The sequence below is a fragment of the Gopherus flavomarginatus genome, chromosome 3 (assembly GCF_025201925.1).
Source record: "Gopherus flavomarginatus isolate rGopFla2 chromosome 3, rGopFla2.mat.asm, whole genome shotgun sequence".
Lineage (NCBI taxonomy): Eukaryota > Metazoa > Chordata > Testudines > Testudinidae > Gopherus > Gopherus flavomarginatus.
In genome coordinates, this window is record NC_066619.1 from 21,557,541 (window position 1) to 21,575,213 (window position 17,673).

Sequence of the window (17,673 nt, forward strand, 5' to 3'; positions counted from 1 at the left end):
TGTCCCACTCCACACCAATTTGGCATCATCAGTGAGTCATGTAACGGAACTGAAGGTTTAAAACGGAGAGCAGAGCTTGCTTCCCTTGGAAAAAATTGAGCCCATGCTGTGTCATATGATTCCACTGTTGCTAGCTCTCATGATTTTACTGTTTGTCTTCAGTTGTTTGGTGTTTTCCTTAAATCACTACCTTCTGGAGTCACGGGGTTACATGAGAATCTCAGCTTTCATTTTAAAAAAATGTAAGTTCCATGGTTGTGGAGAAAATGTGACCCAAGTGTACTTAAAGCTTAAAAAACAGAAAGTAAATTAAAAGAAAAAAATGTAGGATTGGGGGGGAGGATGTTAGGTATTTGTTTTGTTTTGAAATCTCTTGATTTTTAAGTAAATCTCACGAGCCGGGGGACCCTGACTCATGATTTATGAATGCTTGCAGTTGTCAGTACTGTGCTACACATACCTTACTTCTGATTGGCTCTACAAAAGCATGTGGTGTGAGATCCTCACCCCTGCTCCAGCCTCTTTACACTGAACAAAAGAACCAGATCAGCATAAAGCAGCCCTGAAAGTCTCATATCCAGCTAAGGAAGGATTCCTTGGGGCAGACAGCGGGGAAAGCAGACATAAAGCTGCCTCCCAAGGACCCCCTCACAAGCCGTCGCCTGGGGTGGGGACAAAGCACGTACCACTGAGGAGATTCCAGGAAGTCCATAGAGTAACCTAGGGAGACTGCTACAATTTAGACAGCTCATCATAACCTACACAATCTCACCCTTGGGCCTTTAATTGTTTAGTCAGTGGAAGAGGAAAGAAGTCCTTGGTGCTTTTCTTTAGCCTTATTGTTGGCTGTCTCAGGTTGGTGATCACAGGCATATCGCAGCAGACAATACTTTGCATTTCCATAGCACATGTCACATAAGGATTTTAAAGTGCTTCACAAATGTGGGTAAAGTAGTCTCTTCCCTATTTATACATGGGGAAACCGAGGCACAGACTGGCTAAGGATTGATGTTCAGTGAGCCATAAGGGGGTCTGCAACTCTGCAATTTGATTTCAATGGGATCTAGAGGCTTAAATACTTTTGAGGATCTGGGCCTAAATGAGTTGCTTAAAGTTATACAGCCTCCTTCCAGACCCTCACTCTAGAGAGCTACTGTTTCCTGAATGTCTAGATATGAAAAGATGTGCTCCAGGTTTGCTGCTACTCATGCCCAGTTTTGCAAATAGCCTTAGACAACAATGTCGTATTTCAAGACAACACCACAGATGACAACATTTTGAGGATTTTGCCACTATCCCTGATAACTAGTCTGTCTCATGGACCATCAGCGTTACTACTTACTTTTTTATTTAAAACAAAACAGAGAATGCTTCCTCAGCTTTGGAAGCCTGGACAATACAACCAACATTCCTCTAAAATCACAAAAGTTAACTCCCTAGGCCTTAGATTTAGCCCCTGAAATATGTTTTGTAGATTCCGCACTGAGATAGCCATCACAATTGCTTTTGAGCATTTCCCTTGAAATGCTGTTCTTTTAAAAGTTTTAGCCTTTGACCGTATCCTTTCCTAACAGGCCTCAGATCAGGCTTGCTCTTCCGTGTGTTACACGGCTGCAAGTCATTTAGTTCTTTTTACATTTAAAGTGCCACTTTTCCTTCTTCCAGAAGTTCATTGTGTGGTAGAGAATAGAAATAAGAGCCAGCTGACTTAGTTTTGTTTAATGCGTCAGTGCTGGTTTACTCGAGCTGACAGCTGCCTGCTGGATAACAAGCATCTAAATACTTTGATATTTTCTAGACTCTGCAGAGAATAGATCTGAAGCACCAGACTTGCCACAGTTCTCTTTGATTGGAAATGCTGCCTATTGTTGTAGTGTAAAATGGTTGATTGGTTCCTTGGGTGGGTGGGTTTGTGCTGTATTTTCCGTGCTGTGTTTCAGGAAGTGATTTTTGCTGGACAGTTCACCAGTGATAATGGCTATATTCGGTAGCAGCAAAATGCAGGTTTGAATCTTAGATTTATAAAATAGGTATGCATAATTCTTAAGGTGAACTTTCAGAATCATTACCCTCCAAAATGTCTCTCTTTGATCTTTTCTTATTTCCTTATGGCACAATTCACATCAGATCCCAGTGTTTCCGCTTAAAAATCCAGTGTTTTTTCTTAGGAGTCCAAGACCAGGTGGTTTTCTTGTGTGAATCAGCTAGGATTGTTCCTGCTAAGAAAAATACCAATGGGCTTTTTTTCCCCCAATGTAGTGAGATATCTGAGCTTGGGCAAAGCCAGTTTTATAGATATTTATTGGTCAGAAATGTTATTAGATCCGAGCTAAGTTTCTATTTCTCTGGTGTCTCCTAAAGCCCCTTGGTGAATTATTAAGGATACCGCTACCATAAATAAGATGGTTAGTAGGGCACAGCACTTGCCATTATTCTTTCAGTTAGTTGCAAAACTGATGTTTGGGCAAAAATCTTCATGGGAACAGGATTCGTGACCTGCGATCTCCTTAGCAGGCTGCAGAGATCTCCTTAGTTAACAGAAACTATCCTCATTTAATCTAAACATAATTTGTCCCAATTTAAGCATATATAGGGGTGGTATTATTATCCTCTTCTAGCACAGGTTCTCAAGCAATACGATGGGGCTGGAGAGACCTCAAGACATTTCAAAAGAAAGGGGGAAACCTGGATACTCATGAACTGTGGGCTTATGAAAATCCCTTGGCTGGGCTACCATGCATGCCAGATATCTTGTGCAGCCAGACAGTTGACCTGATTATCAGACATGCATGGACAGCTTTGAAAATTCCCCTGCTTTCAGAGGATGCAAAAATTGGCCACACAAAGTAGGTTCACCCAGATGAGACCCTTTGAATATGTGACTAATGTTCCAACACACTTGATGGGGTATATGTTGTCAAAATCTCCTCCTCGTTCACCAAGGCCTGAAATAGCAGACTATTTTGTTTGCACTCAGTGTAATCAATGGAATTTAATAAACTGAAATGTTCCATCTGGCACATTAAATAAATCCCTAAATACATACTTATTTACTTCTGCTTCTATCTGTTCTCAAACACTGTAGCTCTGTAAAGTACCCTGTGATTCTATTATGAGGGACTTTATAAAAATGTACAGGCGAGTCTTATCTTACTCCAGGGTTACAGTCCGCTGTCAGTGCGTAAAGTGAAAATCGCGTATAGTCAAAATTACATTGAGTGTAATGGCGGGCGGAATCACCCACACTACAGGTGCAGTATTTAAATTATTGTTCTTTTTTTTTGTTTCTGTCTTGTTTTTGCCGACCGCACAAAGCTGAATTCATGCATGTTAAATATGTGTAAGATAAGACTCGCCTGTATTGCTGTTTAAGACATGGAAATACTTTATTACTATGACATGGATCATTTTTGGTTGCAGATCAAATTATTTGGAAAGGATCACCTCACAGAGGATATCAATAGGCAGACTTTCTTCAATACAGTAAGCCTCTCAGAGGACTTACTGTGCCCAAATCAGTGGAAGAGAAGGAAAATTGGAAAAATCGGATACTTTCTTGCCTTCTGTCAGCAGGACATGAGGTGAGATGTACATGTATAAAAGAGAATCAGGAATGTATAAAGTCAGTTCCAGGCAGAAACACAAAGAATGAAAATTCTTAAACATCAGACTTGAGTCTCTTTCTGTGAGATTTGTCCCTACAGAGAGTTTCACAGAACCAGGATCTGACCTGGAGCGAGAACCTGTCACTGATACCACTGGCGCTTCTATGACAGATGACTCATACAGATGCTTCGTCATCATAGCCAACAGGGACAATGCTTACATAAGGAAGGACAAACGGTTTACCATCTCATGCACAAACTTGCTTCCCTTAATTCACCTATTTGTTTAACAAATACAGTGGCTGAGATGAGGAACGTGGCACTCTCTGAGTTTGAATCCCAGTCTGTTTACATTGTACTATCCCTGGGTATGAACACTCAAGAGGATTATGTGCCCCTCCTATGTTTTCTTGGTGAAAACTCCTTTCAACCACCCATTGCAGAGTTGCAAAGCCTACAGGATGTATTTCTTTGGGCACTGATATTGATTCCCCCTATCCTCACACGTGAAGACCCCAAGGATCACATTTTGAGGTAGTCATGTGCAGTTTGAACACCCAACACTCACCCCACCTACCTGTGGGTACACATCCACCATTGTACTTTTGTGAATCACCGGCTATTTGTTCCTATACGTTGGGCATACATAAATGTTCCAGTTGTGTATTGTAACTTGGAAAATCTGGCCTTTGTGTGTCCTTGGTTTCATTGCCTAAGGATGGATAAGAACACCAATGGCAAAGAATGATGAGACACCAGAGATGGCAGCGTCTGGCTATTGTTATAGCTTTGTTTCAAGCCACTAGCACATGCTCACACCCACACACCCTGCCATACATAAAAGCCACAGGAAAATAAGATTAGCACTGCCTATGATATAGCAGGCACATCTGAAAAGTGCCCTTCAGATTCTGTACATATAAAATCTCAGCGAATGACTCTAGGGTCCATCTCAGAAAAGCTTAATGGCAGGAAGCCATAATATATTAAAACAGTAGATTAAAACAAACAAGAGCATTTTGGATCAGATTACACATCACTTTCCTCATGTCTGACAACAGAAGAAATCAAAGGCAGTAAAAGACAATCGTAGACCATAATGGTCTAATAACTCTGTGATAAAAGTACTTGTGGGAGTAGGCTGCAACTAGCTCAGCACAGTCTTCAGGATACAAAACAATCCTTAAAATCCACAGCGGTGTACTCAGGAGCATTACAGCTTAAGTGCTCGTTTAAGACTTCCTTGAAAATGCAACATGCTCACTTGAGAAACGTAATTAGGCCTCACTTGTGGGTGATGTTCACACATTGTGGATCATCCTTAAAAATGACAGGGAGGGCAGGGGAGAATGTCCCAGCACACTGAAGTGTGCATTATGCCTCTCTCTCCATCATCCCACATGGAAAAAAATCCACTAATAATGCATTGCCTGAGTGTGTCACTCAGGGTGTTGCTGTAGCATATGGCAATGGCTGAAGGTAAGAAAATGGTGCATCTTAGTCTAATCTGAAAATGATTAAATTGTAGTAATTTAAGACAGTGGAGCAACTCAAACACAAAATTAATTTAGATCTGAAATGGTGACAGACCTTTTAAACTATCACATCACCGCTGGTTATGTTCTAAATGTAGAATTCCAGGGAAAATACACAAAAGACTCCTGATGCAGAATTTGATGACTGCAACTGTGTCTTTGGAACTCTACAGGGGTTGGAATTTACCCAAATCTCAGGCAAGGTGCCGTTTATAAAAGCTCTTTTACAGATTCTCCCCCAACCTATAGATCAGAATCCCCCCTTCATTGATTTTGGATCACCAGATCCACTAGTTGTAGGTTCAGTAGTCCCAGCCCCAGTCCTGCCGCTCCTAAAGAGAAAGGATTCAGTACAACAGGCAATATACTCAGATCCAACTGTGAACTGCATGAATAGCATTATGTTTTGATTAAGTGCATTGTTAGGTTGCATTGTTTGTTAATGCCATTTAATTGCACAGTATTTGTCACATGACTTCTCAAAGTTGCTCTACTTTCAGCTGACTGCAAAAATAGTAGTCTTTCCTCCACTGCTGAGACTAAAATCTGGTTTCCATCTCATCCGTCATAGTATTTTGCTTACAGTGTTGCAGAACTGGAATGATTAAGGTTTTATCCCTGCCTTGGTTTAATTCTGAAGCTGAATTAAGTATTTAAAATAATCTTTTAAAACGAGATGATCATTCTGGAGTTTGAAATTTGTGTAACCTTGCTCCTCAGTAAGAGTGAACCCCAATTTTTACAGTTTTGTCACATGGCTGGCTTCTTGGTACTGGTGATGCTCAACTCTGTTAGAACTTATGGGAGTAGATTAATGTTCACTTCCATCCATCCATCCATCCATCCATCCCCAAAGATCTCAGTGCCATTAACTGTGCTCAAGTCAAGATTTCCCTCAGTTGCCCATAATTCATTGACAAGTCTAATGCACCTTGGACAACTTCATTAGTTTCCATGGGTTACCAGATATGGATGCATCAGGAATGGGAGCAATGTAAAAAAAACCTAACCTAAAATATAGTGTTTTGACAATACATGCATTCTTTTGAGGAAACACTACATGTTGGATGCCTGTTCCATGCATTGACGGTTCAAGCATTTCCGTGTGCGACAAGGTGTCTCTTACAGAAGACCTGACAGTGCTGCCCTCACTCAAGCAAAACTCATGAGGAAGTCAATGAGAGCTTTGCTAGAGAAAGTAGTGCAGGGCTGGAATGGTTCCCTCTGGTTTCAGATAGTACTTTAAATCTCCTTTGAGTTGTGTTATTACTCTTTCAAATGAGTGTTTACCCAGCGGTTTTTCTTGCCTGCTTTAGAATGTAATGTGAAGATATCATCAAAATATAATCTGACGCTAAATAATTCATATAAATACTGGCCAAAGCCCTAGTTAAACACTTGGAAATAACATGGTTGCCATTTCAGTACATAGACAATGTGCACACGCACACACACCACACACACGCTACCTTGTGGCAATAAAATGAGAAATATTAATTCAAGTCAGAGCTGATGTGTTATCAAAAAAATCTTATATTTACAGCTGGTCAAAAAATATTTTTCTGCATTTCATCATTTCAAACAAAATTAAACATTTTTGATTTGATTCAAGTTTTAAGATTTTTTAAAACTTTTATTGCAAAACAAATTACATCTTTTTTTTAAATTTAAATTAAAAAATGTTCATTTTAGTTTTGTTCCCTTCTCCCCAGACCTCTTTTCTCTCCCTTTTCCCCTCAGAGATAAAAGCAGGTAGGGGAAGGAGAACTGCCCCAAAAATACAAAAATTTCAGTTCAACAGGAAATAAAATGTTTTGAGAAGTTTTGTTGAAAAGTCATTTCCTTTGAAAATCCTTTTTAATTAAACAAAAAATCAATCAGCTCTACTTATGATGACGTTGAATGGAGAAAAATGGTATTGTGCGAGGATTCTCAACTGGTATAAATTGATTTAGCCTATTTACATCAGTTGAGGATCTGGTACTGGATTGTTGCATACACAGGTATCATCCTGGGAGACTCCTACTCTGTAGAATATAGAATATACAATGATGTAAGGTAAAGGATGGATTCTGAATTTCTCTCATTCTGATATACCAAATCTGATTCTACCCCTGACTTGGGGCACTGATCCATGTGCATGGGGATGGTTTGACATGTCGCTCAGATATTTTTGTGTATGTTTTAATAATTTTTAAGAAAGGTTTAAAATTACCATTTGGATGTATCATTCATAGTTTGAGTATATGCATGGGGATCTCTGACTTTTGCAGGCCTGCTATTAAGGGAGTTATTAGAAGGGCAAAAAGTTTGCAGGAAAATAGGAAGAAAAGTTCTTTCCATTTTTTCCTCCCAAATATACCAATGAAGAATCCAAAATTAATGTGCCTGAATATGTGACTTAATGTTCACCCTCTTGTGTCTCCACAAGCCCTTTTACCACCATAACCTGAAAAGCATCAGAGAAAAAAAATCACTTAAATTTGTCTCCTGGACTATTGTTTTAACCTTGTTCTTAATCACCTAAGATCTGATCAGAGCCCATTGGCATTAACAGAAATATTCCCATTGGGTCAATGGGCACTGGATTTTTTTAATCTTCTTAATTAAGTTCCTGGGAGTTGAAGTTATTGTAAATATGTGTGGGGAAACTCAGGGCATTATTTATTGAATACTTGATTCTCTCTCACTTGCAGTAAGAACTAAATTCTGAACCCACTTAAGACAATGTCAAGGAATTTCTTGACATCAATAGAGATGAGTATTTTGCCATATTGTTTCTATACATATGTTCTGAGTTTCAATTTGGATTGCTTTGTGCCCTGCCTACTGGTTAGTTCCTCACTGGCTGTGGTTATGGGAGCAGTAATCCTAATTTTTATGCCATCATTTAGACAAATGTCATAATATTTTAAAGAGCCTGTATCCTACAATGATAGTCATTACAGGAGTCAGTATATCAGGTTTGAACATAATATTCACACTTTACCATTGGAAACTATGGCCTGGTCCACACTATGCTGTTAAACCGATTTTAACAGCGTTAAATCGATTTAACGCTGCACCCGTCCACACTACACTGCTCTTTATATCGATTTAAAGGGCTCTTTAAATCGATTTCTGTACTCCTACAAAACGAGAGGAGTAACGCTAAAATCGATATTACTATATCAATTTAGGGTTAGTGTGGACGCAAATCGATGTTATTGGCCTCATTATTTTACAGTAGCTACCCACAGTGCACCGCTCCAGAAATTGACGCTAGCCTTGGACCACGGATGCACACCACCGAATTAATGTGCCTAGTGTGGACGCGCACAATCAACTTTATAATATCTGTTTTATAAAATCGGTTTAAGCTAATTCAAATTTATCCTGTAGTGTAGACGTACCCTATATGATGGATAACATAGCAAGTTCTATAAATTCCTGAGTGACAATGGGAATTTTGTCATTGACTCCAGTGGGGCCAGGATTTCACCCCTAATCTTCACCACAGTAAATGATCTCTATGTACTTTGACATCTCCATTCGACATTATTATAATCCCTGGGATTTCTAATTCAAAATAATCTCCAGATCATCCTTTCCTTAGCCTGCCCGTTGTTCAGATCACCACAATTCAATTTCCCCTTTAAATTGTATTCACCTACACTGCGGTTTTATATTGTTCAAAGCCTGTCTTCTGCAACTGCATTAGATGCACTGCCGTGTCTGTCTGGGAATTTTGTTTGGGGAGAGATTTCTATTTATAATGGCTCTTTTCAGATGCTGCAGTATGTTTGTAGTTGTTATGCTTTCAGCTCTGCTAGAGTATTTCTCCTTTCTGCTGCTGTGTAAGGTTTTCCCTGCCACTAGGGAGTGTAAATGTGTCTTCACATGCATTTCTGAAAGACCCTTGAAACCTTTCCATAAATCAGTACAAGTTAGTTTTGGATTTTAGATTATTGTGGATAATGTATTTTTATGTCAAGATAATGAGGCTGAGCCTTGACTTTTAGTTCTAAGTCCTTCATAGTGAGTCTTATCCCTGAGAGGTGCTGAGCACCCACAGCTATAATTAAAGTTAATGGGAGTGTTCAGTGGTCAGCACCATTAAGCATCAAGTCCATTATATTTATTTTGAACTCAGCAGCTCTTACCTTTCATATTAATTTTGCTTTATATTGAAATGCAAACTAGCCACAAATATAGCTTTACCCTTATTCCAAATAGACTTTCTCCTTCTAATGACATATTGTTCTGAGGTTTGAATCACTGCCAATGAGCCTGTATTTTAAAAACAGTAATAGCACTAATATAGCACTTTTCTTTTTAAAGCTACTTACCCCAGTACTCAAGCTGCAATATTTTTGCCTTTGTTCCCCACTGTGAGAGACAATGAAATATATCCTAGAGGAGTTTTCAGATTTGTTGTATCTGGACAGGTAACACTTTGCATATGCACACACACAATCATGCAGCATCTCCACACAGAGGTATACGCTTTTTAATTCATTATGGGGACCACACAAATAACCACCCACACACATGCAAAAAAGAGAGCGGAAGATTACTATTCCTACAGAGATTACATCAACAGTGTACCAGTAATGATCAAAAAATATCCCACAAAAACAAATCTGTAATACAGTTTGGACATCAATTAGTTCTTAATTGCAATGCGCACTCACTATTTTTCCTGATCTTCCTTTACATTATCTCACCCTTCTCTACCCCATGAATCATGTGATCTAGTCTTAAACTCTTGTCCTTTGAGAACAATAGGAATGACACCTTTAGTGCTTTCGCCTTACTTTATGGCCTCATGATCTCTTGCCCTTTGGAGTTCAAATGTCACATCAGGCAGCAGGCAGGCAATTTTTGATGTAACCTCTGAACTCCAAATGATAAAAGACTGTGCAGCTCAAAGAGACAATCCATCTCAGTACAGTCACACAAAGAATGCCACTCGATCAGACAGTAGATGCAAATTAAATAACATTTTCCTGGCAGTTACTGCAGAATCCAGATTCAGAGGGGAAACAAAAACAGATTTGAAAAGCTTTCCAAATTTAGAACTCAATGTGTTCAAAGTGAGAGAGGAAGGTTTGTGAATGTGGTAACGGAAAGGCTTCAAAGTCATGAATTATAAATAAGTCACTTACACATTGTCCGATGGATTTATAAATCAGTCTTTTGTTTGTTTGTTTATGGTTTAGTGAAGTTCATAAACCGCTGGCTGCTGTATCACGTGACTTTTTGGCCATTAGAACTCCCTACAAACCCTGTGTCAATGGTAGATAAGTGTTAACAGGTGTTAGGCAAAATAAGCATTAATGTCACCGCATTGGCATAAAGGGGGTAAGGGATGTCCTGAAAAACAGATGGTATCTCCAGGACTATGCAGATTCTCTCTAGATACAGCATTCATTGTATGGCACACATGCTACACAGCAAAGGTCCAGTTAGAATAGCAAAGGTCGGACTAAATCATGAATGCTCATAGCATCATCTTAAAAATTTGGCATAAAGATAGGCAGCCAAAAAGGATAGTGGGCAGGTTCCAGGGACCTGTCTTCCCCTCCACTCTTTGCAGGAGCATTTTTCTGGGAGATGGGTAGTGGTTGGGAAGGGGGAATGCTACAGGGTTTGTCTGATGTCAGCAAGGGCATTCTTGAAGACTGAAGGGAAAGGTTACTGCATTCTTTGTTCCTCATTGCAGTATGAGGCTCTGGTACCAAGGCTGTTGCAGATCCATAGTGCAGTCTTGCAACCCAGCTGTCTGTCTTTCTCAGTGCTTGCCAGCATTGACTTTCCCCTGTTGAGCAAATTGAACTTCTGGGATCCCATCCCACGTGGTATATTTTCTTCTCAACATGGCCTACTTCGTGCTTATGTAGACAATGGTGCCTGTCTATCTGGGCACAACCACCCACACAACAGTAAGGTTAACTTGCAAAAGTTATGATTCCCCCAAAAGAGGAGATGTCACCATCTTTAAAAGCACCACCTGGCTCCTGGCTCTTGCAATACCAAGTCACATCGGGTACTTTTAAAGATACTCTTGTAACAAAGTTGTAAAGTGTCCAACTAAAATCACATAGGTACACTTTTTAAGCTAGCTCTCAGAGGAATTAAAAAGCCAATGGCAAACTCCTCTGGCTGGCTCTGTAATAAGAGGTAACAAGAACCACTAAGCCCATTCTTTCTCGTGGTCTGCCCGTGTGCTGCTCCAGTGGCATATTAGGGGTAGAACGCTGGTAGAAAGAACATCCAGAGAAACCTTCCGCACAAGAAGCTTCCACAACCAGTTCAGAGCCAAAGTAAGGAGTCTGTGCTGGTCCCACCTACTAACCTTCAGCCAATGGGGCTTGGGCAGGGTGGGGCATGAACATGGCCTGAACAATCTATGCTCTGGCTATTCTCTGTCTCCCCTGTGGTGTCACGGGAAGCACAGCGTGAGAACAGCCTGTTGAGGTCTAATTTACACTGGAACCCAGGTAGATTCCTGGCTGACCCAGATTACTGGAGCATAAAAGTAGCTTAAAGCAGTGGGTTCTCAACCAGGGGTACTCAGACATCTTCCAGGGGGTACATCAAGTCATCTAGATATTTGCCTAGTTTTACAACAGGCTACATAAAAAGGCCTAGCAAAGTCAGTACAAACCAAAATTTCATACAATTACTTTTTTTATACTGCTCTACATACTATACTCTGCAATGTAAGTACAATATTTATATTCCAAAGGATTATTTTATAAATTATATGGTAATAATGAGAAAGTCAGAAATTTTCCAGTAACAGTGTGCTGTGACACTCTTGTATTTTTATGTCTGATTTTGTAAGCGAGTAGTTTTTAAGTGAGGTGAAACTTGGCAGTACTGAAGACAAATCAAAACTCCTGAAAGGGGTACAGAGGTCTGGAAAGGTTGAGAACCACTGGCTTAACTCCACCTGTGCTGAGGCATAAAAACAAAGGAATTTTTTCAAGAACTGTACTGCCAATGCCACAGATGGGGTCTCAAAACAAGAAAGCAGACATACATATTACCTTGTGCTTCATGACACATTTATGGAGAAAATAACTTAAATGTTCCCTTTCTACTTTGAGAAAACAATAATTAGAGATACAAAGTCTATTTTCAGATTCCTAAGAGGTTCTTACCACCCAGAGAAAAATGAATTTTCTGAACCTGTCATTAACAGATTTATAGTTATCTTCATGCCACTGTATCTATTTTTCAAAACAAAAAATACAAATCCTGCCATGCTTACTCCGCCAACGCTCCATTCTAAAGGATAGGGATCACAACTGGCACAGCTCCTAAGCATGTGTTTAACTTTAGGCACGAGTAGTTTGCTCATGTGCTTGAAATTAAGCACACACTTAAGAGTTTGGTTGAATTAGAGTTTATAGAAAACAGCTGGGGGGATTCTGTTCCCTTTCCCCATGCAGAAATCTCTTGTGCAGTCTATTACCCAGGCATTCCACGGGAGTCCAGAATTATGTTCATAGCAATTGAAGACATGAAAGGTCCATTTCACTCATCCTCCCGCTGGTGCAGGATTGTTCCCTACATTATGTTCTCCAGCACTTGTTCAGTCTAGTTTTAAGAAGTGTCAAGCGATGGGGCTTCCCTTCAGATGGCTGGATGTTATTTAGATCTATTGAAGTAGTCAGTGTTTTTAAAGATGGAAAATTCCTTTGGAAATGCCCTTGAAACAGAGCTGCTAGAGAAACAGCCCACCACCACCTTCTTGAACTCTGCCTCCCTTCCCCCATCCAACCATGTCGCCTCCTCCCCCCCCCCCACACACACACAGAAAAGAGATCAGTAATGAGAGCTCACTAATGGATTGGCTTAAGTATAGAACAACATCCCATCACTGTTCTAGAAAATAATCAATCAAGCACTTAATTTTAAACATAAAAAGTAAGCTGCCTAGAGACTGTTAATAGATAACCAAATAAATTAACAGTTGTAGGTGGGATTTGAAACTAGGTCAAATCTGTCTCTCACCATCTTTTTGAGCCTACTGTTACAAATGGTGTCCTTGGATTTGTGCTAAATTTCACACCTTCTCATAATGGGAAATCCTCTGTGATCCGATATTGCTTCACAGCTGGGCTATGGCTACATAGGATTGTGCATAATTTTTATATCTACTTTCATATATTGATCTGTAACTTGGCTTTGTATCAAACACTCAGTGGGGTCATGGAAAATGTTGGGGGCAGAAATGGAGCAGAGGATACAAGAAGGAAAGAGAAAACATTTATCCATAAGAAAATAGACTGTACATAAGCAGCCCCCATGCACACTGGACCTTACCCCTTATATAGAGAACGACACAATAAGAAAGTGCTGCAAGTGAACTTCTGCGGCTTTGTTTCTCCTTACCTGAAAGTCTTGTTGTTCAATTATTTTAGCCACCATGTTATGTGATGAGTTAAGATACTAAGGTCTAATTTTCAAGAGCTGCCAATAACCCAATGGATGTAAGTGAAAGTTATGGGAGCTCACACCTCTGAAAAAGTCAGACCTAGATTGTATCGATTAAGGAAAGATATACAGAGGAATAAACTTCTACCCTAACAGAATTAACAGCTTTGACTATTGGGATTGTTGATTTACCAAAACATGTGGAGATACTTGCATGTGTAGAGTATCCACTACTCACCATGGGCGGGAGGGGAGAGAAGCACATCTAAAGTGATTAGTGAACTCCAACCTTGATGTACCCAGAACGTGTGGCTGCAGAACACGAGGCTACCGCACAGGAATAAAACACCATTATTTCCACTGAAAAGCAAGGCACCTAGAATAGATGAGTTAAACATTGCTGCACGTAAACTTTCTCTTTATCACACAAAGAAAAAGAAGTTAGCACAGAGAATGCTGGATATTGGTCTGAAAAAAAATCATCCTTCACATATTCAGAGACACACCTCAATTATTTCTTTCAAAAAAAATTTAATGTCAATATCCATCTTAATGACAATTGGTACATCAGATTACACAAATAGTTCATTGTACACTAAATGGAAGTTCCTGTTCTATCTAATATCCATGTCTTGCATTTAAAGCAAATATTGGAACATGTAAGGCAGAGGTCGGCAACCTCTGGCATGCGGCTCGCCAGGGTTAGCACCCTGGCTGGCCAGGCCAGTTTGTTTATCTGCCACATCTGCAGGTTTGGCCGATCACAGCTTCCACTGGCCGCGGTTCGCCGTCCCAGTCCAATGGGGATGGCAGAAAGCGCCGCGGGCCGAGGGATCTGCTGATCATGGCTTCCCGCCGCCCCCATTGGACTGGGACAGTGAACTGCAGCCAGTGGGAGCCGCGATTGGCTGAACCTGCTGATGCGGCAGGTAAACAAACTGGCCCATCCCATCAGGATGCTTACCCTGGCGAGCCACATGCCAAAGGCTGCCCACCCCGATGTAAGATATTAAGAAATAAAAGGAACTATTATCTCTTTCACATCTTTCAGTTCATGCTAAGTTCCAACATTTTCAGTGGGATAGAGGGGGAAGTTAAAAGGAGCCTCTGAATACCTTGGGTGAAATCCTGACCCCATTGAACTCAATAGCAAAATGCTCATTGACTTTACTGGTGCCAGGGTTTCTTCCCTTATGTATTAGAGAAAAAGCCCAAACTCCACTGTGCAAGTAAGGCACCACTTTCGGAAGCTATCACTTATTTAAATAAGTAATTAAGGAGATTGTTTTTCTTACTTGTGGTTGAATACTATTTCAGCATCCAGATACACAGCAAAATTACCATGCTGACAACCTAGTCACAAGCCAATTCTTCCAAAACATATTGTTTGCAAATGTTTGTAATTCCGGTTTCTTCCCTCAGGACACCATTGCTTTTATTTCCCGTCTCCCTCTGGTTTTTGAAGTGACATGTTGGAATTTAATTGCTGAGCTCTTCTTAATGAAATAGGGGTTACACAGCCAAACCCAGGCACCCCACCTGCAAATATTTAGATCTGCCCTCTCCTCCATAGGCCTTTTGAGCAATGCCTTGAAAACGAATTGTGGAGTACCATTGATAACCACTATGAAGCTAGATTATTGTCCAAGGACCTGAGCCTGCTAGGAAACACCTTCAACTCCCATCCAATTCATCCAGAGCAGAGAAGCTCAGAATCTGGTAAGACTGGCATTAGAAGCCCCAAACACTTAAAACTTGCCTCAGCTGCAGCTGTACCAACAGGTAAGAGATTTTAACCTTCCAACTACAACAGTTACAAAAGATGGTGACTATTAGAATGCTAAACAATGACGAGGCACACAAATAGAAAGTTCCCAGAAAACTCTTGGTTATTGTACCCATATATACTTCCAATTATGTACTTCTAGAGTCAAATGACTTTGGTTGCAATGGAATTCGCATTATCACTGGTGTCTCTGCTTTCACAATTGTTATTTTAAAATGCAAGAAAAAAATGTAGTTTCTAAAAACACAATCATTAATAGTGCTGGTTAACTGTAATCGTATTTTATTATAATTTTGATGTTGTGATGAAATCTGTCAGACAAAACAATGTGTGAAATAGCGAGATACTATAATCTAAAAAAAGAAAAAAACACCAACTCACTGAGAAAGGATCAGCCTGCTAAAAGCTAGAAAATTAAATGATTTCCACACTATGGGCTAATAGCAACAATAGCCTGAACAGGTTTGTTAATTATCCCACTTGTGGTTAGCACACATAAAAACTGAATATCTTCTATTACTGGGGATAAATGTAATGCCTCATAATTAATGCCAACTAATATTCCCTCTACATTCTTCAGTATGAAAATAAAAAGCCAAATCAATTTGTATAATATTACAATGTTCACATAAAGTTAGCCTTCCATTTCCAACTTTGGATAGATTCCTAATCGTGCTGGTAACAGTGCATATCAGAAGACCTATATATTCAAGGCTTGTAAGAGGCATTCGTGGGAAAATTTTATAAATATACTATATTCTGTTACCCTACAACAGTCAAAGCACAGAAGTAGAATTGGAGACAAGCAGTTTTCCGTACAATGGGAAGTGTAAGGTTAAAAATATACTCCAAGGTATGCTTCAAGAATTGTTATTCTGGTGTTCTGATTCTTCAAATCATGGTCAGAGGCTTTCCCATGTTAGGGCTCAATTTTGCCCAGCAATGCAGGTGGGTAACTGTCCCCGATTCCATCCGAGGGAAGCAGTTGGCTCTTGGTGGCCTATTCTCCCATCCATGAGGTGGGCGGATGCAGGGTAGGGGATAAAAGGAGAGGATGGAAACGTATGTGACTAACTCCCATTAGTGCTAAGAGGAGTTATGAGCATACCAATGCTCCCTGTGGCCCCTCAGAAGGCAAGAGAATAGACTCTGACTGGGACTGAAGGAATTTAAAGGCAATTGGAGCTCCTGGAGAAAGACAAATTTAGCATACAGTGCCTGGCCGTCACTCCTTCAGTCTCTCCAACACAGACTCTACTAAGCAGGGCGAAGACCATTGTAATAATGTACACAGAGAAGGAAAAATGTTATATTAAATTTGTCGCAGTCTAGAGACTATACAAGCCCACGGGCCAGACTGTGTGGATCGTGAAGCAAGATGCAGTGTAAGTGTTGAAAATCAGAATGCTAGACAGAGTACTCTCAATTCATTCAGCTTCCACGGGCATTAATCCCAGCACACCTCAGCGGCAGGGAGTCCAGCATGAAAATAGGGCTCAGCACAGGGGTGGGCAAACTACGGCCCGGACTGTCCTGCCCCCAAGTTCCTGGCCTGGAAGGCTAGCCCCTAGCCCCTCTCCTGCAGCCTCTCTGGGTGGCAGGGCTGTGAGTTCCTGGGGAAAAGCCCAGCCTGACCTGGTCTCTGTGCTGCGTGGTGGTAGCAGCAGTGTAAGGGATGGCCCTATGTTTTTTGCCGCCCCAAGCACGGCAGGCAGGCAGATTCGGCAGCATTTCTGCGGGTGAAGCTGCCTGAGTGCTGCCCTCATAGCAACTGGCAGGCTGCCCCCCGCAGCTTGCCATCCCAGCACGCACTTGCTGCGCTGGTGCCTGGAGCCACCCCTGGGCAGCGTGGCCCGGCTCCAGCTGGGCGGTGCGGCTGTAGTGTCGCCAGCCACCAGTGCTCCAGGCAGCGCGGTAAGAGGGCAGGGAGAGGGGGGGTTGGATAGAGGGCAGGGGAGTTCAGGGAGGTAGTCAGCGGTGTGGATGGCGGTCAGGGGAGAAACGGGGTCGAATGGGGCAGAGATCCCGGGGGGGGGGGAGTCAGGAAAGAGGAGGGGTTGGATGGGGTTGCAGGGGGCAGAGTCAGGGGGCAGGGATTCTGGAGGCAATCAGGGGACAGGGAGAAGGGGTGGTTGGATGGGGCAGGGGGCCCAGGGGGGCCGTCAGGAATGAGAGGACAGGTTGGATGGGGTGGCGGAGGTCTGGGGGCAGTCAGGGGACAGGGAGCGAGGGTGTGTGGATGGGGCAGGGGTCCCAGAGGGGTTGTCGTCAGGGAACAGGGGGGGTTGGATGGGGCAGGAGTCCCGGGGGAGGGGCAGAC